This window comes from Lactuca serriola, chromosome 3 (assembly GCF_051521515.1).
Source record: "Lactuca serriola cultivar US96UC23 chromosome 3, Lser_US96UC23_V15, whole genome shotgun sequence".
Lineage (NCBI taxonomy): Eukaryota > Viridiplantae > Streptophyta > Magnoliopsida > Asterales > Asteraceae > Lactuca > Lactuca serriola.
This window is the reverse complement of record NC_136410.1, coordinates 29994055-30015255: the sequence shown is the minus strand read 5'-3', so window position 1 is coordinate 30015255 and position 21201 is coordinate 29994055.

Sequence of the window (21201 nt, the reverse complement as noted above, 5' to 3'; positions counted from 1 at the left end):
AGGATCAAATGAAACTCAAATACCCTCATCTCTTCGCTTAGTAGTACTGTAATATCGTATCCGTTTGTATTCTAAAATTTCGGGACGAAATTCCCCTAACGGGGGGATGATGTGACAACCCCAAATCTAATTCCGTTACAAATCCCATTTTCACTAACGGAACATGTCACTATACGTTATTTTATGTAATATTTGGAACCGTCAATATCTGAATATCTAAGTCTATGCATGACTTAATATTATTATAAGAAATATAACTTGTATGTGTTAACCCCGTTTAACCTAATAGAGTTATATTACCTTTTCTACCACTTCACCCGGGTAAAAAGTTTTAACCCAGTTAACTTTAAACATCGGGTAGCCGGGTATCGGGTGCGATTCCCGAGACATATGCAATGGGTGTGCACAACATTTGAACACTCATTTACTACACACCCACACTCTCTCTCTACTTTCTCTCTCTAGACTCGAAAACGACCCCGATTCCGCTAATTTCCGACTTCCAAACGTAAGTACTCATCCCCTATCTTATTCTAGACATGCTTCATTGAATTTGAGGGCCAAAAATCATAGGAATCAAGGTTCAAAGAGGAGTTTACGGCCTAAGAAGCTCCTTAGGCCGTAAACCCCCAAAACCAAGCCAAGGACCAAGTTTTTCCTTCTTGTATGTTAGTATACTAATTAAGGCTTATAACTAGAAGGGTTTGGACCTTAAAACATAAGAAAATGATGCTTAAAAAGGAGTTTACGGCCCAAGCATGTGCTTAGGTCGTAAACACCTCAAACACCCCATAAATCTATGTTTTAAGCCCCAAAAACACTTCTAGGATGCTTGGTAAATTAGACTTGACTCCAAGGAACACTTAAATGCATTAAACAACATCATTTGAGCACAAAAAGAGGAGTTTACGGCCAAGACTAAGCTTGGGCCGTAAACACCCAAGAAATTGTGTCAAACAAGCCCTTAAACTACCCTAATGCATGAAAGGGATTTATCTAAGGCCTTTGGAAGTGTGTTGTACCATTAAACACCTCATTTTGATACCAAATGAAGAGTTTACGGCCAAGGATGTTCTTGGGCCGTAAACTCCCCAAAAATGTATGCCAAATTGTTCCAAACTCACTATAGGGCCTTCTAGGATTTTTCTAAGCCATTTGGGACCATGTTGTACAAGTAAAACCTTCATCTTGAAGGAATTATAGGAGTTTACGGCCCAAGAACAAGTCTTGGCCATAAACTCCCCAAAAATGTCACAATATATGATGTTTAATCCTTCCCTCTTAGTCCAAAACACACACCACTAAATCAAGGAAGTGAGATAAGGCCCTAAACACACATTTTGGAGTGTCACAAGAGTTTACGGCCAAGCCTAGGGGGCTTACGGCCGTAAACTCCCAATGGGTGGCTTTTAGGCCATAAACTCTAAGAAAGTGAGCTCATGGACCCTCCCATAAATCATCCATGGCCTCGTACCACTCCCGGGAACCCTTTCTAAGCCTTAAAACCCCGAAAACGACACTAGAATGTCCAAATACTATAATGAGAAGCATAAGATGATTAACTTCTTGTAAAATACATATTTCATATGACATTAGGGTCCTAAAAGGTGGTCAAGTGGTTATTTGGTACCAAACGCTCAATCGACACTATTACCCGATTTACCCGATTCACCCGATTTCCGCGATTTCAGGTGAGTTCATACCCCTTTAATGAACCTTTCAAGTGTTTTACATGTTTTAGGGGGGAGATACAAGTTGCTTATAAATGTTTATGTAAAGTTTTACAGAACGATTTCCAGGTTACAAGGATTAATCACATGTGATTCACTACTCTTAGTTCAAATCACATGTGATTTGTCCCTATGCCTTAAAAACGGGTTTTACCCTTCTCAAACTATTTTTAAACAGTGAATCAGAATTTAAATGTTCTTTTGGAAAATACTTTTATTAAATCAATTTGCTTATAAAATGTAACCACTCTGATATATTTATATAAATAAGACTTGGAGGACTTAGGACCGATATCTCGCCTTATTTCCTGTTCTTGTTTGATTGTGGGCTTAGGGTAGTAGTTATCCGTCCGACTGTCGTTGATTTCTTACTTATATAAAATCTGTATATTAGTATGGGATACGATTATTTACTACTTTCACTTAATGCTAAAGTCACCAACGTGCTAAGAAACATCCCCACTAAGATAACCATAATAGGTATGGTTAGGGTCGCTACCGCTACTGCTCGCTAAAGTTATTACTATCTACACTATAATACTCACTATTACTCTACGATACACCAGTAAGAGAATACACTATGTTCAATACTAAAAGCTTACTACACTATAACCATAGAGTAAACACTAAACAAACATTAATACACTAAACCACTACGAGATACTCTATTCGCTATTCACTACGCTCGGAGTGTTCCAGAAGGAGACGACTCTACATGTATAGATCTATACGGGGCAGACGCTATTACATCCCGACTGTTAATCTCAGTTCGCGCCGTGCAGGCCCAGGGATGCCACTACTTCACTATACTGTGCATGACCGGGAAGGTCATGGGATCCTCTATTATCCTCATTATTAGTAATATACAAGGAATACGCTACAACTACTCTAAAATACCACACTAAATGCTAAACTGCATCCCGAAGTAAGTAAGTATCTATCACTAAAGGAAGCTTGCACCTCTATCACTGATTACAGGCTCAACCTATTCCATCACACTGGTTATTTGGAGTTTTGCCAATATGTTTTTACAATAATCTGTTTCAAGGAAATGAAGAATGTATATTTTTCACTGATTGTCACTTACAATGTATTTTCTGGAAAATATGGGATTTTCTAAAGTTTCTACTACTTATGAACATAAATGATACATTTTAGCACTAATGCTTTGTATACAAAACTCACACTAAACTCTTATGAACTCACCAGCTTTATGCTGATAATTGTTTTCAAAATAACTTGTATCTTCAGGTCAAAGATAGACAGGTACAGACGCAGCATTTTTGGAGAAGGTGGAGCACACAAGACCCATCTCTTATTTTTGATTTACTTTTGGATGATTGTTAAACATTACAAAACACGCATGTAATTAAATTCACTATGTAATACTATGGTTGTATGTTTCTTGTTTCTACTATTATGCAATTGTGATGATACTGTTCTCTACGTCATCCACCCCGAAACGTATTCCGCCGTTATCGGTTTTGGGGTGTGACATGCGGGGTGAAGTGGTGGCAACTCAGCAATCTCGGAAATGATGGGATGAATGTCTGCATCTATTTTGGCGAAGTCACGGACTGTTTCCTTAAGAAAGGTACTAGCCCTTTCTAGTGCGATCTTCATCTTCGGATGCTTCTCAAACTTGTGATGAAAGACCTTGGCAATGAGAAACACTTCTTCAGGGTTCATACACAGAAAATCAGTCTGGGTGCGGATGTAGTCGTGCTCCCTCCTGGTCAGGGTGTACTGGATGAACTCAGCCTTCATGAACTTCCGGATCTTGTAATATTTGACTGCGGATGGTCTATCGTTAGACCATAAGTGTTCAACTGGAGAGGCATTCTTTGCATAGAATTGGTTAAGTCTCTCGAACTCCATTAGAAGTCTTTTCTCGTTCGGAAGGCTGCGGTCGAACTGCTCAAATACGTTGAAGTATCTGGCATTCGGTGAGATTAGGACATCCCAGTAACCGTCTGAGGGGGGTTCCGCATAGGTAAGATGAGGTACATAGTCATCATCAAGAAGTCTTCTGTGTGGATTGATCCAATAGTTTATCAAGGATTCATCTATAACTGTGTCGAATCCGCAGAGTCTCCAAACTTCTTAAGCAAGCTTGGCTGCTCTCCAATCACTTTTTCTTTGAGCAGTGGCAGGAGAGTCGTTTGTGTTGGGAGAAGACATATACTCCTCTAGATTCTTGAAGTGCGGGGGAGTCTCAGGTTTTTCAGGAGTAATGTCAATTTGAGGAGGGGAGTTATAAGGTGGAGTATGATGAGATGGTTGCAGAGTGGGAATTTTTCCAGTAGAGGCTAGGGGGAGTTTGATGGTGTGAGAGGGATTGATTGGAGTGATGGACTTCTTCAGTTCCCCCTCTTGAGGAGTTCAGACCCGAAGCCTCCTCAAGCCATTGACGAAGTTCATCAACCTTGTCAAAAACCATTTGAAATTGTGCTTTGAGGGCGTCTGCTAAATGTTGATTGTTGGGAATGGAGGAATTGAAGAGTAGTTTATGAATCTCCTTGGTGAGTTGGAGAATTTCTGGTCCATGGAAGTTGGCTGATTGGGATCGTTGCATTCTGTTGATAGTTGTTTGGAGAACGGAGATTGCGGACTCATAAGCAGTATGAGTCTCAACAATCAACTTCTCAGAATGTGAGGCCTGATCCACGATGGCTGCTTGAAGGTCAGTTTTGATTGCGGTAACCTCAGAGATGAGGCGTTCAGCATCAGTCATAAACTCCTTGTGATCAGCTTGATGATTGTTGTCAAGTGATCTTATTCCCATCTCAACCTTCAGAGAGATGCGCTCCGCAGCCATTCTCTCTTTGGTTTCCAATTGTTATATTCTTTCCATCAGGGATTGCGGTCTCGGGCTGTCTTCTGGTTGTGGTTGATTTGGCTTGACCGCGGCTAAAATTTGATCAACCATAGCCTAAAGACTAAGAAATTCTTTTCTTGTGACTGCTTGCTTTTTCCTCTTCTTCTTTTCCTTTGGCTTAGAAGTGGAGTGATGTGAACCACTGGATTCTTCATCTTCATCAAACATCATTAGATCGTCATCAGAAGGAGAGGGTTTGTTTACCTCTTGTGGTTCATCATCATCGAGGCCAAAAATGGGAGCAAAGCTCACTTCGATTTTAGGTTCTTCATCTTGTGAACCTGCAGCAGGGGGAGAGAGGGGAGTTTGAGAAACATGTTGATCAGCAGCAGTTTGTTGAGCTTGTTGAACTTTGTCTGCCATTGCGGACATCCATTCTTCAACCTTTAGGATGGTGGCTATGGTATTGGCATTGTTTATGGCATCTGCCCAATACTTGGCTATGGCTTGAATCTCCTGTTCCTTGATCTGTTGTTGCTTGATTTGCTAATCCTTGCGAGCTTGAAATGCCCTACAAAAAGTGGCATATTTCTTGGCTTCAGCCTCGTTAGAGGGTTGATATCTGCTCTAAGAATCATTAGAGTCTTCTCCGTCAATTCCTGTAAAACGCACCAAGGTGTCCCTTGGGTTCACGGATCCTTGCACATTTGTGCTCACCGTGCCTAAACAGCCTGATTGTAAGTTAAGCAGAGTAGGATTTCTTGAGCTTCCTTGGTCTCCTTGACCCGTGGTCAAGTTTGGCCTTGGCTCAGTTCTAGAAAATGCAGAAGAAGTGCCCTGCGGATGGGACTATGTTTGAAGTGTATGGGTGACTTTCAACAGGATGGATTTCAACTCCTCGGATGAAAAAATATGCAGTCAGGAAGCCCTGGAGACTTTAGGGCGAGAACTAGGATTATCCCTTTGGGAATGTACTAATGGGGAGTCTCCTCTTTGTTGTGATTCAGACTCACTTTCTGAGTCTGAAAAGAAAAAGATGGTGTTGTCAAATGGATGTTCAGGCATCCCAAGGACTATCGTAGCCTATTGAGAGGCTGAGGTATCGGTCCAGTCATGCATATGGCTAGTGGGATCAGCTTTTCGTTTATTGAGGATAGAGATCGGTTGGTTATCCTCTTCAGAGTCACTGCTGGAGTCATTGTGACTTGGTTCAACAATTTTGATTACGGATAGTGTTTTTCTCTTCTTTGATGGTTTGGATGGTTTGGGGGCATCCTTTTGGGGAGTGTTATATTTCTTTGAGGTATGGGGACCATGGAGAGAAGAAACCTTATGTTTGCGTCTTTGAGAGACGTTAGAAAGAGTGGTGGAAGAAGGGACTGCGATACCTTCAGGGTTTAAGGCTACGGATGGGAGAGGCGGGGTAGGAAGGTATGGGTCAATACCTTCCTTAGCCTCTATGTGATCTGAGACATCAGCAGTCTCGAGACCAAGAGAAGAAAGAATGTGTGTAGGGAGTCTGCGGATGGGACCAAAAATGGTTTGATTAGAGGAAGGGTTGTACCTTTTTAAGTATTTGGTGATGAAGAAATTGATGTCATCACCCATGTCAATCTTTGCATCCGCATGCAAGTCAGATGTGTATAGATACCAGAATCGTGGAAAAGTAAGCTCGGATGGATTCTACCTTGGGATCTCCTTGGGAATGTATTGGAGAAAATCATCCCAAAGAATCTGACCGTAGTTCACGTCGCGACATGTGAAGATGCTCCAGACCAGTTCCAATAGCTTTAATCCCATGTTGTCCGTGCCTCCGGTTCTGCTGGACAAACTGCGGATGATGAAGTGGCAGACAAACTGCCAGACCGCAGGCAATTGGTTCTTCTTGAAATCACCGATTCCTTTGATCGGCTTCTGATAGCCCATTTGATATAGTGCGGAGGTGATGTCCGCCATCGATGGAGTGAAAAACTTGACGGAGGGATGAATCAGAAGATTAATGGCTGAAATGAACTTTTCTTTGGTTAGGATAACCAAGGAATCATTAACAAGGTTTAGGTGGACTTCTTGAGGGTTATCGACTGGGCGATATGTAGAAAAGGCACACTTATAGAGAGTGGAGAGAGGAGCAATGTATGTAAATGCATCAAAAGGTCCAGACAGGGGATGATTCCTCAAGAATTTGATCATCAGTTTCGTTGGTGCATTGTAAGTGGGTTGATCGTCGAACACTGCTCTGAAATTGCTCGAGGGAACTGTGGCAGAATCTGAACCAGTTGGGTTCACTGATCCATAGGCTTTTGTTTGTTTCTTGGAAGCACCGGATTTCACCATTGGTGAGTTAATAAGAGCTTGAAGAATGTAGAGAGAGATCAAGGGTTTTGAGAGCGTAAAAGATTCTTTGTGAAGAAGAAAAGGGTTTTACAGTGGTTTGTTGGAGCGGGAAACGTTTATGTTTTTTGACCTAGGTGAAATTAGGTAAAAACGTTTGGGTTTAACTTTGGATAAGCATCTTTTAATATTAACCACAAATTGATAAAAATGCGATAAAGATTGAAATTGGGATTAACTAAAAAGAACTCTGCATTTAATGAAATGTCAGAGGTAAAATCACGTCTTGAGAACGTGTGGAGGGGGTGAGAAAAATCCGTTGGATAAAGTAGAAGTTGTAACGGATGGGATGGTTTGGGGTAATAGAAAAAGACATTTTAGAGCATTTGATTTGAAAAATCTTTTATTTTGTCATCATACCTAAAATAGGTCTGACACGAGGTTGTTGGAAGAAAAGAATGTGACAGTTTCTCAAAGGAACGTTTTTATTTAATGTTTTATTTAATGAAGAATCATTAAATAGCACACTATTTTTTTTCAAAAGAAATGAACCGTCTGTAAAACAATTAATGTGACTGCGGACGAACACATCATTGCGGATGGTTTTCTTGGCATTGCGGATGACTGCAGTGGGAGAAACTGAGAAGAGCACTTGTAGAAAAGTTAGTAACAACAAACAAGAAAGACCCATGAAAGATAGATATAATATATGGTTGTAGTACATTGACTGCGGTACACAGAATGTACTAAAACCATCTGTTATAAGTGTCTTTCATCTAGAACCACAATGGAGACCAAGAAGGTCTGATGTATCTATCAATTCAAGAAGAATTGGGGGTCCGAATTCATCATCCCTAACATTTGTAAGAACGCATTGAGTTTGGTAGAGTTAAGTGCTTTTGTAAAGACATCACCAATCTCTTCATGAGTAGGGAAAAAGATGAGTTCGATGTTACCTTTCAGAATGTGGTCTTTGATGAAATGATACCGTAGTTCAATATGTTTCGTCTTGGAGTACTGAATTGTATTATGAGAAATCGCTATGGCACTTTCAGAATCACAGTAGATTGGTATCTGCATCATTCTGTAACCGTAGTCTAATAGTTGAGTCTTCTTCCAAAGAACTTGAGAACAACAACTGGCTGTGGCCACATATTCTGCTTCTGCGGTAGACAAAGAAACATAGCTTTTTTTTTTCTTGAGGACCAACTGACAAGTCTACCTCCCAAAAATTGACATCCACCATATGTACTTTTTCGATTAAGTTTGCATCCAACATGATTCGCATCGGTAAACGCTTGAAGACTGAAGTCATTGCCTGCGGGGTACCACAAACCAAGAGATTTGCTTCCTTTCAGGTACCGGAGAATTTGTTTGGCTGTGGTCATGTGTGACACTTTTGGGTCAGCCTAATACCTTGCACATACACCAGTAGCAAAGACAATGTTCGGTCGGCGTGTAGTGAGGTACATTAGAGACCCAATGATACCTCTATAAGTCTTGTGATCCACAGATTCGCCAGAAGGATCAGCAGAGATCTTATATCCGAAGGTAATAGGGACCTTAGCCTAGGAGCAGTTGTCCATAGAGTATTTCTTTAAAAGTTCAGTGGTGTATTTCTCTTGATGAATCAATATCCCTTGGTGAATTTGTTTGAATTGAAGACCTAGAAATAAATTAATCTCTCTATTCATGCTCATTTGGAATTTGTTTGTCATCAGCTTAGCAAATTCATCCACCATTCCTTGATCAGATGGTCCGAAGATGATATCATCCATGTATATTTGTACACGCATAAGGTGAGAACCATTTGCTTTTCTAAATAGCGTGGGATCAATCACTCCTCTTTTGTAGCCTGAAGAGACTAAGAATTCAGAAAGAGTCTCATACCAAGCTCTTGGAGCTTGCTTTAGACCGAAACTGCCTTTTGAAGCTTGTAGCAGTGGTCAGGGAATTCAATATTTTCAAACCCGGGAGGTTGTTGCAAATAGACCTCTTCTTTCAATTCCCCATTGAGAAAGGAATTTTTAACATCCATTTGGTGTACCTTGATGTTTTTGTGGGCAACATATGCTAAAAAGATTCGAATTGCTTCCATTCTTTCCACCGGAGCATATGTTTCATCGTAGTCAATGCCTTCCAGTTGACTATACTCTTGTGCAACTAGTATTGCCTTATTTATGCTAACCGCACCAGATTCATCTAAGTTGTTTTTGAACACCCATCTTGTACCAACAATAGTATGGCCTTGTGGAATAGGAACAAGTTGCCACACATTGTTTCTTTCAAATTCTTCCAGTTCTTCTTGCATTGTAAAAATCCAGTCTGGTTCCAATAACGCTTCGTTGATAGATCGAGGCTCGACTACGGACATGAATGCTGCATAGTGACAATGATCAGATAAATCTTTGGCAGATCGAGTTTGGATACCTGCGGATGAGTTGCCAATAATTTGATCTGGTGGGTGATCCTTCGTCCATACGTGTAGACGAGGCATCAGATGGTCAACAGCTGTGGTAGAAGGAATGTTTTCAATATCAGAGGTTGCTTCGGATGTGGAAGGAAGTTCCCCCTAGATTTCTGAATAGCCTGCGGAAACATCTTAACTTGTTGAAACGATAATGACATTTTCTTGAGAAGTTTGAAGAGGTTTCCCCTGGACTGCTGAAGGGAGTTCCTCTAGAACCTGAGAAGGTTCCCCCTGGACTGCTGATGGGAGAGAAATGATCCTTGAGTTGGTTCGAGTGTCAATGGTCTCTATGATTTCATCATCTGAATCCGAAGATACATTTGATGGTTGTAAACTTTTAGGAAGTGGAGCTTGAGCATCATCAAATACTGGAATCTCGATGGTTGTTGTATGAACCGCAGTAGAGCTTTCCCCCTCAATCGGAGAGGTGAAAGTGTTGAGAGATGCTACTTCGGATAGAGATGGACTAGAGACATCAATGTATTGTTGTTGAGCAGTTGGTGACACAAGAACTTCGGATAGTTTTGCAGTTTCAACAGGGTCGAACAGATCATCATAATTGACTTCAACCAGGTTTAGAGGACCTGAAGAGGCAGGAATGTCGCTTTCCATGATGGCAGTGGTTTCAGTAGATGGAGGGGTGATGCGGATGTAAGCGTCATCGAACTTCACATCGAAGCTTTCAATGATGAGCCTCATTCGTTTCATAAGAACCCGATAGGCAACCTTATTTGTAGAGTAGCCAAGAAAAATGCCTTCATCGGACTTCGGTGCAAATTTGTTAAGCTGATCTCTATTATTGATCACAAAACATCTACACCAAAAGATGTGAAAGAAACGAACATTTAGTTTCCGGTTGTTGAGACCCTCATATGGTGTTTTATTGAGGCGTTTGCACACGATGCTTCAGTTTTTAACAAAGCATGCAGTTACTACAGCTTTAGCCCAGAAGTAAAGAGGAAGGTGTGCAAAGTTGAGCATGGATCTGGCTGCTTCAACTAGAGTATGGTTCCTCCTTTCTACTACACCATTTTGTTGAGGTGTATACGGAGCTGAAAAGTTATGAGAGATACCTTTTGACATCAAGAAGTTGTTGAGAGGATGATTAGTGAATTCAGTGCCATTATCACTGCGGATGCGTCTCACAGGCAGTTTGATCTGAAGTTCTATCTCTTTGATGAAGTTGATGAGAATCTGTGGTGTTTCGGATTTGAGTCTAAGGAAGAATACCCAAGTGAAGCGAGTGAAGTCATCAACTATAACCAGTATGTACTTTTTGTGATGAAGATTGGCTACATGTTGATGGACCGCAGAGATCAATGTATAGAAGTTCAAGTGGTTCAGATATTGACGAATCAATCACCATGGGGTGACTTGCCTTGGACTGCTTACCACATTCACAAGCAGGACATAGAGTGTCATTGTTGAACTTGAGAATTGGTAATCCTCTGAATAGCTCTTCAGTAACCAAGGTGTTGATATACTTGAAGTTGAGATGAGAAAGCTTGCAGTGCCATAACCAGCTAACTTCGGATACAATTTTGGATAGAAAACCCAACTGCGGTTTTCCAGTGATGAGAGATACATCCAAAGGATACATGGTACCTTCGGATCGAGACTTGATTAAGCAAGTGCTTCTATCACTCGTCATGATGTAACATAATTGATCATCAAACTTAACTCGATGGCCTGCCTTACATAGTTGGCCAACACTGATAAGATTGTGTTTAAGGCTTTCTACATAAGCAACCTTGTGAATTGAAAAGTTCCCCGTAGTAAGTACACTGTAACCTCGGATGATTCCATTCGCATTTTTGCCAAATGTAACATTTCCACCATTGCATATAGGCCTGAAATCCCGAAGGTATTCTAACCTTCCGATCATGTGCAAGGAGCAGGCACTATCAATCAACCATTCTTCTTCTTGATCCTCCCTGCACAATGCCTATAGAAATTAAGTGGTTAATTTGGGCACCCAAGCGAGTTTGGAGCCCGGAGTCACATACGAGGTATTAATCGATGCATGATGTGAGGTGGCAGGGACAGGTTTTAAGTCAACTTTCAAGCCTAGTCCTGGGTGTTTGAGATCTTTTGGAGATCTTTGAGATTGTGGATAGTTACGAGTCTTTTGAGGACGATGAGATTTGTCATGAGAGTAGATCTTTTGACATTGACATTGACATATGAACTTTTTATCATTTCTCCTGAAATTTGGCTTAGTCTGTTGTTTTGAAGAAAAAATATGCTTTTGTCCAGTCTGAGGATTGTAAGATTTGACCCTTTTGTTTGTGTGTTTTGAAAAGGTGTTTTTTGCAGGTCTTGCAGGTGTGTAGACATGTGCATGCCTTTTGTCAGGTGATTTCGTAAACACTTGAGGTGAACTTTTGAGTGTCGAAGTTGGCAAAATTCCTTTCCATTTTTGAGTTTTTGAAAGTGACTTTGGAAGGGTCGGAGTAGGTAGAATACCTTTCCATTTTGGATTGTCTAATGAATAGACTTTAAAACCATTTAATCGAATAGACTTTTCCTTAGAGTAAGGTGATTTTTGAGCAATGTCAGAAACAGTAAACTCCTTTCTTTTTGTTTTCTTGGAAACAGTTGATTTGAAATGATAATTTAAGAAAACAAGTTTTTCTGGACTCTTTGACTTGGGATATTTCACAAGTTTCTTTCGTTTTGAATGAATTTCCCATTGCTTCCCACGGGAACGAAATTCTTCTTTAAAAGCTCTTTTTGCTTCGGTCTTAGGAGAACCGCAGTCAGTGACATTTAATTGCGGTTTCCTTAAATCTTTTGGAGATTTTGTAAAACAGGGACATGATTCATCCGAACTGGAGAAGTCAGGACTTTGAGAACATTGACCAAATTCAAAATTTTCGATTCGTAATTCATGATTGATTGGTTCAATAGTCATAGAACTTTTGACTATGGTCTGCGGTGTAGTGTTTTGGACAACCGCATAGTAAGTCTTGGTGGACACTTTAGTGGGACAATTGGGTAATGGGACGGTTTGCAGTTCATGAATGCGGTTAGGAACACTGCGGTCAGACTGCAGAGATGGGAAGTATAATGAGACTTCAGGACATTCTACAACAATTTTCTCATTGACTACGGATGATGTCTGAGAATTAGAGTGATCTATGTTATCAACATGATTAGAAAATTCAGGGAGAATTTCCTCGATAACACAGTTATTACTCAGATCATGGAGTTTACCAAAATAAGCTTGGATATCCTCCGGAAATGTTTTGTTATTGACTAGGAATACGAAATTGCGGTCTGGAGGGACATAGGGACGTTCCGGTGTGAACCGTGGTGAGGAGTCTGTTGCGGTTGGATATCCATTAGACCAACCCTAATTAAAAGTGTTATCAACATTCCCATTATTAACAAGATTCTTAATGGCCTCAGTTTCATTGAAAAGCTTTTCAATTAAAAGATTTAAGTGTACAATTTCATTCTGTGCTAAATCTCTCTGATTTAAAGCTATTTCTAACTGTGTTTCGCTTAACATCCTTGCTTCCTTTTCTAGCATCAAGTCCTTCTGTAACATTTCCATTGTGAGTCTCTTATTGCTCAAACATCCTCTAATGTGAAACATCTCCTATGAAGCAATGTTCTTCTCATCTAAGGCTTTATTATAGTCTGTAAGGACAGCAGCACATGTGTCATTAAGTGTGTCCAAGTAAGGTTGACAGTCATGCATGCTATAATTTAAAGTTTGAATCATAAGTTTTACCTGTTCCACAGTGCTGAGAGTTCCATCTTTCACCATATAGTAATGGTTCTTCTTTAGCTTGGTTGAGTCGTCTTCATTAGTAATTTCCATCATACATATCTTGCCTTCTCCTTTACTGCGGTCGTCTTCATCTTCATCTCCGGATGACCACACTTGATGATTTCTTTTCACTTGAGCAACGTAGGCTTTTCCCTTTTCTTTATCCTCCATTTCTTGAGCCATTTTGAGATAGAAGGCTCTATCTTTCACTAAATTTTCCTTGCAATCCTTAGCAAAATGGTTTTCTTTGTTGCACTTGTGATATATAACAATGTCACTTTTGTCTTCTAAAGAGGTACCGGAGTCAGTTGATTGAGGCTCTGGTGGTATGTCTTTAGACTGTGTTTGCTGAGGCTGCGGTGGAGGGAGAGGATTCTTGGTGGAACGAAAGTGATTTTTTTGAAAGTTGTGGTTGACAGGTGGTCAGTTGTACTGTTGATTTTTATGAAATGAAGGTGGTAAACGATTGAATTTTTGACTGAAAAGGGCAATGGCATTTTGAAACTCTTCTTCATCGTCATATTCTGAGTCTGCTTCATATGACTGCGGTGATGTGTCATACGAAGTGGGATAAGTTTGAGTGTGAGGTGACTGAGCTACAAGGTCAAGCGGACCTCCGAAGTCTGAGCAGTCCTTGAGTACAGTGGACTCTTAAGCTTGCAACTCTCCATAGAGCTTATAGAGGGACAACGAGTAAATATTCCTATCTCCTTGAACAATCATTTTGGCCATTGTCCAGTGTCTTCCCAAGCCATTAAGAAGTTGTAGGTTTGTTTCATGATTGCTGCGGACGGTGCCCGCATTGGACAGTTTTGTGACAATCAAGTTGAATCTCTTAAAAGAGTCTTCCAAACTTTCACCGGAGTGAGTTTTGAAGTTGTTGAATTCGTTGAATGTTGTAGTGAGTTTCTTGTCTTTAGCCTGCTCTGAACCTCTGTACAAGTTTTTGAGGACATCCCAAATCTCCTTTGTTGATTTGCAGTTTATGATGATGTCAAAGTTGTCAGGAGCAACTCCACAAGAGATTTCATAAAAGGAAATAGCATCATTTTCCATCTTGTCGAGATCATCTTTGGTGGGACGGTTCAAAGTTGGTTAACCTCCTCCTAGCCTTGATGTGGCTCCATCGGTTTGGATGGTATGAGGACTGGAACATGTGGTCCTTCTTCTATAGAACGCCAAAAATTTCTACCAAGTCGTCTGAGATATCTTTCCATCCTTTGAGACCAGTGATGGTATTCATTCGCAACCAGTATTGGGGCTCGATTAGAACCACCAACACTGTTGGAGACATTCAGTGATAATGATTGTGCCATTTTGAAGATTTTTTTAATTTTTTTTTTGAAAATGAGATTCAATGGTATAGAAGGCTCTTCGAAAAATCAGAGTTCCAATTTTCAAAAAGCAACCACTATGGCTCTGATACCAATTGTTGAGACAAAAACTTCGAGACACACTTGAACAAATCGTTAGTACAAGTATATAGCGGAAGGATTTGTTAGCTCAACAATAATATTAAGTGTTAGAAGTTAGTTAGATGCAGAAAAGTAAAGGAATGTAAATGACAACAATTGTTATATCAAGTATACACATAAGCAGATTCATAACAAGGAATGCATTCAAACCAATTTACTAAATGAGATCTAGCTTAGTGATTAAGTCACAAGTGAAGATAACGACTGCGATGCTGAAGACAAAAAAAACTAATTAAAGATAACGAATGTGGTGCTGAAGACTTCGGATGGCCAGATGATAAGATTGCTTGACTGCGGTGGCTTGAAGTCTGCGGTAGCTAAAGTTCAAGAGGGTCATTTTTTTTATTGAACAAGGAGGATGCGATTTAGGACTGAAGCTAGTCTTTCGTTTCTTGTGACTACTCACTTTGGGACTGAAACTCCTTCTTTGGTTTGTCTGACTGCAAGATTGGCAGTGAGTGCATGGACCATAGCTAGCCTTTGATCTTGCTTTTGCCTTGAGATTTGACACCTTTTCTATACGAACATAATTGGAATTTTAGGATTGCCAAAACTGCTTCCTTTCATTGAGATTCTTTTGATATCTCTTGTTTTGTTGGTGTTTTTGTTCGACAAGGTTCTTTTGAGACTTGTGAGTGTTTACTCTCGGCTTCAGTTTCTCAGCATGAGTTTCACTCTTCAATGAAGAGGTTTCACTTTCCATATTCATAGGTTCGTTTGGGGTCTCTTTGGCACCACTTGTGCTTGGTACATCAAAGCTTGTAGGCTTATTGAGTGGTTCAACCACAAATCTACCTTTAACTCTCCATGAGATTTTGTCTGATAAACCGACAGTCTCATCTCCATTGTCAATTGGGGCGGACCAGAAATGATCATCGCACCCACCAGCGTTGTCTTCATTTACTAATGTTGTAAGTTCAACTGTTTGTTCCTGAGTGACTCCTGTTGTGGTGTATACCTGATTTGGTACAGTTTGTATCTTTTGATATACCACATCCTTCTACTTCAGAACTTTGGATTTATCTTGGGACATCTGAGCGAACTCAACCGAATTTTTCAGATATAAGACCTTTGGTAGGTTCGGTTTCACTTTTGACAAATTCTAAACAGTCATCTTCATCCTCTACAGATATTTCGCTCATATCACTGTCCTTGTCAAATTCAGAAGTGTTTTCCACATTTATCTTGTTTTCTGAACTCAACTTGGCATCCAATGAGTCAAATTTCTGCATGGTTTTGGTCTTGATTTTCAATTTATCATTTTCGTCCAAGAGATTTTTAAGCATGTCGTTATGGTCTTTGGACTTAATAAAGGACTCGATTTTGTCCAGACCGATTTTGTAGGCATCAGAAGAAACAATATATTCACAGTTATAACCATCAATATTGACTTCGTCCTCCTTTAATTCTAGGAAGGGCAAAATCATTTTATGAATCTTTTTACCAATCTCACAATCTAAATTCAATTGGGTGATATTAGTATATAAACATTTAGCTATCAAGCAAAAAATGTTTCTTTGTTTCAAAATCTTCAAATTATCACGTTGCAAATAAATTACTTCATCTTTCGCCCTAACTAACTCGATTTCCTTCTTCTCTATCCACACCCTTCTCTCCTCATTCTTGGAAGACACCATGCTGTGTTGATCAGTTAGGTTAGAGTTTGCTAGGCGATTTTGTTTTAGACTACCACTTAAACTAGAAATTTTGAATTTTAGTTCATTTAATTCCTTTTCATAGTTAGTGACAAGTATTTTTAGTGATTCGAGAATGGATTATACCTTCTTGATCAACTGATCGCAGTCATTGATCTACACACCCATTGGTTTGGCAGCAAAGCACTTATCTTCTCTTTCCTTCAGGTCCTCATTTTCTCCCTCAGTTGTGTAGCCTCTCATATGTGACACTCCAGCAGTCACCATCATACATCTTCCAGCAAAGTCTAAGTTATCTTCCTTCGCCACAAAATCCCTGCCATGCGTGGGCTTGCGAACTTCTTCATCTTCGGAGTCTGTAGACCAGACTTCTACCCATCCGAACTCATCATCAATAATGTTTTCCTTCACAATTAAAGCATTCATTGTATTGTTAGTAGACGTTTTCTTCTTGATCTCTTCCAGCTTACGCAAGTAGTAAGCTTCATCATCTTCATCCTTATTCTTTTCTAACTGCTTCCTCAAAACGCAATCTTTAGCAAAATGATTTTTGCCCTGAAAAAAGTGACAATCATATCTTGAGTCACCCACTAGCTTGCTCTCCTTCTTCACTGTTTCTTATTGTGGAGCGATTTTAGTCTCCTCTTTCGCCTTTTCTGAACAGTAGCTCCCTTGCAGGTTTCGGTTCTTAGAGGTAGGGAACTTTTTGCGAGTGAACTTTTTGGGATTAGAAACTAACAATGCATATCCTTCGTTTGTTAGATCATATTCAGAAAGATCCAACTCTTCTTCTTCTTCAGCTGCTCTCTTTCCCTTTGAGAGAAGAGCCAACGATCCCATAGTAGAAACCACATTCGATTCCTTGGTCACAACGCTTTCGTGTGATTTGAGTATTCCCACAAGCTTCACCAACAAATAGGTTTTGAACTGTTCATGAGCTCTTACAGTTGAAACCTCCGCCATCCATTCGGGTCTTAGGCCATTCATAAAAGTGACCTTTTGCTTAATTACCTCTCTGCCAATTCCATGTTTGATCATCTTGCTAAGGAGATGATTCAAACGATCAAACGTCTGAATGAGTTTTTCTTCTGGCTTCTGCTTGAAGTCACCGAACTCAGAGAGCAATAGAGTTTGTATTGAGTGCTGTAAATCCTCATTTGTTGAATATAGCTCCTTAAGCCTATCCCAAATCTGTTTTTCTAGTGTGCATGTACTGACCAGACGAAACGTATCAGATTGTAAGGAAAATCTGATCATCCTCATGGCTTTGATGTTGCTCATCAGTTTGTCCTTCTCATCTTGAGGAACCTTTTCTATGTCAATCATAAGTTGATTGTATTCCTTTTGTGTTTTGATGATTTTGCTCGTTCCAGAATGAGAAAACGGACCCACGGTGATCGCTTCCCAGATTAGATACCCATTTTCCTCTGAACCATGAACATAGTCCTCGAAGTGATGTGTCCAGTCTTCATAATCTTGAGTGTACAAAATTGGGATTCTCATGGTAGATCTGATACTATTGGATATGTTGATGGGGTTTGATTGAGAGTCGTCATGTGACATGATGATTCGGTTTGATAACCTCCCAAGAATCAGACTAGTAAACATGTTAGGGTAAGATCGAGATCTAAGAGCAATGTCAAAATCAAGATGACTGCTCTAGCAAAAATAATGATAGCGGAAACCCTAAAACTTTCTTCAACAGAAGAGATGCGTATGGATTACATAGTGATGAGATTAAAATAATAACTTTTAATCTATAAAGATCGATAAGATCGTGAACAAGTATATGAATATGAAACTGCAAGAACACAATATAAATAACAAGGCAGAACGAAATAATAAGAACAAACAGCTTGAATCAAACGTGTCGAATCTTAACCTAATATGCATGTAAGCGATAACTGTAAAGGATTGGAAGTCTCGAGCCATAGTATACTTGGAGTCTCTATGGCCTCTTTTATCAGTCGATCCCTGGTCCAGGCAGGGAAGAGCAGCTTTCGGCTCTCAAGGAGATCGTTGGCTTCTTTTTGTTTACGTTCGGCTTCTTCAGCTTCACGTGCCACACGACTGACATCGTCATCAGTATTGCGACTGTTCTTTCTCTTTAACATGTCCGCAATAGTCTCCTTGTCTTCATCTTCATCTTCATCTTCATCTCCTCCCTCTGCAATGTTTTTGCCCTTGTCCTTCACACCCGAACCCGAGGCATGACTAGTTGGGGGTGGTTCGGTTGTGTGAGTTGCTTTTGAGGAAGGAGGTGGTTTCGATCCTTTCTTCTCATCTCCCCCTTGTTTCGGAATGGACACGAAACTGGGTAGGCCTTCAATTTTACTCAAGAGAGCCATGGCCGGAGAGAGTTTCTCAGCGAGGGTACGCCTCACCGAGTGGTTGAGGATGGGGTCGTGTGCTTCCAGGATGTTGGATAGAGCGGCGTGGACATCCGAAACACACGTCTTGATGATTTCCCTTTCGGATCGAAGAGCCTCCAATTGTTGTTCGGAGTTGGAAAGTTGGGTGCTCTTGACCTTGAGGGCAGTAGTCTTACTCGCCAGGACGTCCATCAGTTTATTTTCAGCCGCAAGATCCTCTTGTAGCTTTGCCAAGCGGGCTTCAATGGAGACACGGAGTGCCGAGTTGTCGTCGCTAAGGTTTTGTCTGAGGGTAGCGAACGAGGATAAATCCGTCTTTACAAACTGGGCCAATTGATTAACAAGTGGTTCCAGTGTTGTTTTGGTGGCTTCGGCGCTTTCCTGCATAGACTGCATTAGGATTGTAGCGTCATGGAATAGTTTATCGACTTTTTCGGTCGCTGCCTCACAAGCTCGGGTGGAGGAGTCTATTGCAGCAGTAGCAGAGGCTACTGAGTCATGTTGAGCCCTAGAGAAGGCATCAACAATTCTCTGAAGGGCAGCTTCAGATAATGATGACTGCTGATTGGAAGAGGAGGCGAGAAGTTGATCAACCTTCTCGTTTAGTGCGCGGAGATGCTTCTTTGTCACAGGAGCATCATCCTCCTCATCACTTTGAACTTGAAACGGACTATAGTAGACCGAATCAAAGTTCAGATGGTCACCACCGAGGTATTGATCATCGCCATCGGAGGCGTCTTCTGGAGATGGAGGTGGTGGAGAAGTTGGGGGTGTTATTGGTTTGGTTGGTGCAGGTTGAGTGGGTGGGGGGTTAGTTTCGGGTGGTGATTGTGTATGGGTTTCGGTTTGTGGAGGTTCGGTTACAGGTGGGGTTTCGGTTGATGTGGTGAATATGGGTGGTGGTATAGGGAATGAGGTTGGTGGTATAGTAGGGGTTATGGTGGGAATGGAAATAGGAATTGTGGGTGGAGGGGAAGGAACTGGGGATTGGTGAAGTTCCATCTCCGGGGTTGGGGACCGAGGGGGTGTGTTGCCTCTTTGTGGAGATTCGTCTCCTTGTGACCCCTCAGAGTCCGAACTCCTACCTTCGGATTCACTGGAGGTTGAGGAAAGGACGAGCGTCCGTTTCGGTTGGGTCTTCCTCCTTTTCGGTTTTGGAGAGGAAGCAGCCTTCGGTTGTTTGCGTTTCTTGGGAGTGGGTTTTGGGGCTTTGGATGGTTTCTTCCCCTTGTCTGCCTTCTTACCCCTTGCCACCGGTTTGTCAGCATCATGAATTGATCGCAGCATGTCCGGTGTTAGTTCCCTCGGACCAGATGGCCCTAACTCCTTGATCGCCTTGATCATACTGCTGTCTGATGGCACACTACCATACATCGACTCCGGGATAGAGCCAATGAAGGAGAATTTCGATGCAGCGGATACGATGATCTTCGTGGTGTGGAACGTACCAATCGAAGACATCGGTGCACCGTCAGCAGTTTGGACGTCAAACCTGTCCATGGCCCATCTTGTGATCAAGATCCAGAACCGGGCCAGCGACACTTCAGAGTGTCGAGAAGTGGAAGAAAGGCTTTGAATCAGCTGTTGCCAAAGGACATACCCGTAGTCGAGGTTGATCCCGTTGTACACCCCATACATGATTGATAGGAAAAGACGACTAGCCCCGTCCGAGCCTGAGCTCCGTTCAGACAGTCCCTTGAAGAGAACTGTAAATAACCCATTCCACAGTGGCGGTAGGCATGACTTCTTGAACCTGGCGACGGAGGTAAGAACTTCCGTGTAGCCCATGTTGTAGAACATGTTGTATAACATTCCAACCGGAATCGTCTCCGGGTTAATGCGCGATGGGTCTGCAGCAAACCCAAGCATGTTGCAGAAGCGGGGACGAGAAATCGACGTTTTGTGTTCCGCCACTTCGAAAAAGATTCTGTCGACACCCTTGTCGTAGTAGGCCGTCGCATAGACCTGAGATAGAGCCACCATTGGCACCGTTTCAATCCTGGACAATGCCGGAGCAAGTTGGGAGTACTTGAGGCATTCAATAATCGGCGACATGTAGGGATCATAGGCTAGTGGGTTCAGATCAATGACAAGGCATTGCTGAGGACGGATTGGAAGAATCTGAGAAGTAGCATGGACGGAAGAGGATTCAGCCATTGTTGCAGGTTGGAGAAGAAGATAACCGGGAGAGAGTTTGGAAGTATTTTTGCTTTGGAAATTATGGGGCAGTAAAGAGGTAAAAGGTGGTCTGGATGGGTTTTTATAGTAGTTGATAGGAGAGAGAAAGATCGATTCAAATCTTTTATGGAAATATGGAAGGGTATTTGAGTGACTGATTGGTGACAGTTGGGACGTGCGATGATCACGTAGGAGAGAGAGTGTCAGATTCCTAGTATTACGCCGCCCAATAAGCGCCGGTTCAGAGAGAAGAACCGTTTCCATTTCCACACGCGCCATTAATGCCAGATGGATGACGCTTCAATACTGCACACGCGTCCAATAGTGTCAGAAAAAGCGCGGCCTCTTCAAATTCACGCGCCCGCCTTTTTACCGTCGTTTGAATTTCTATCCT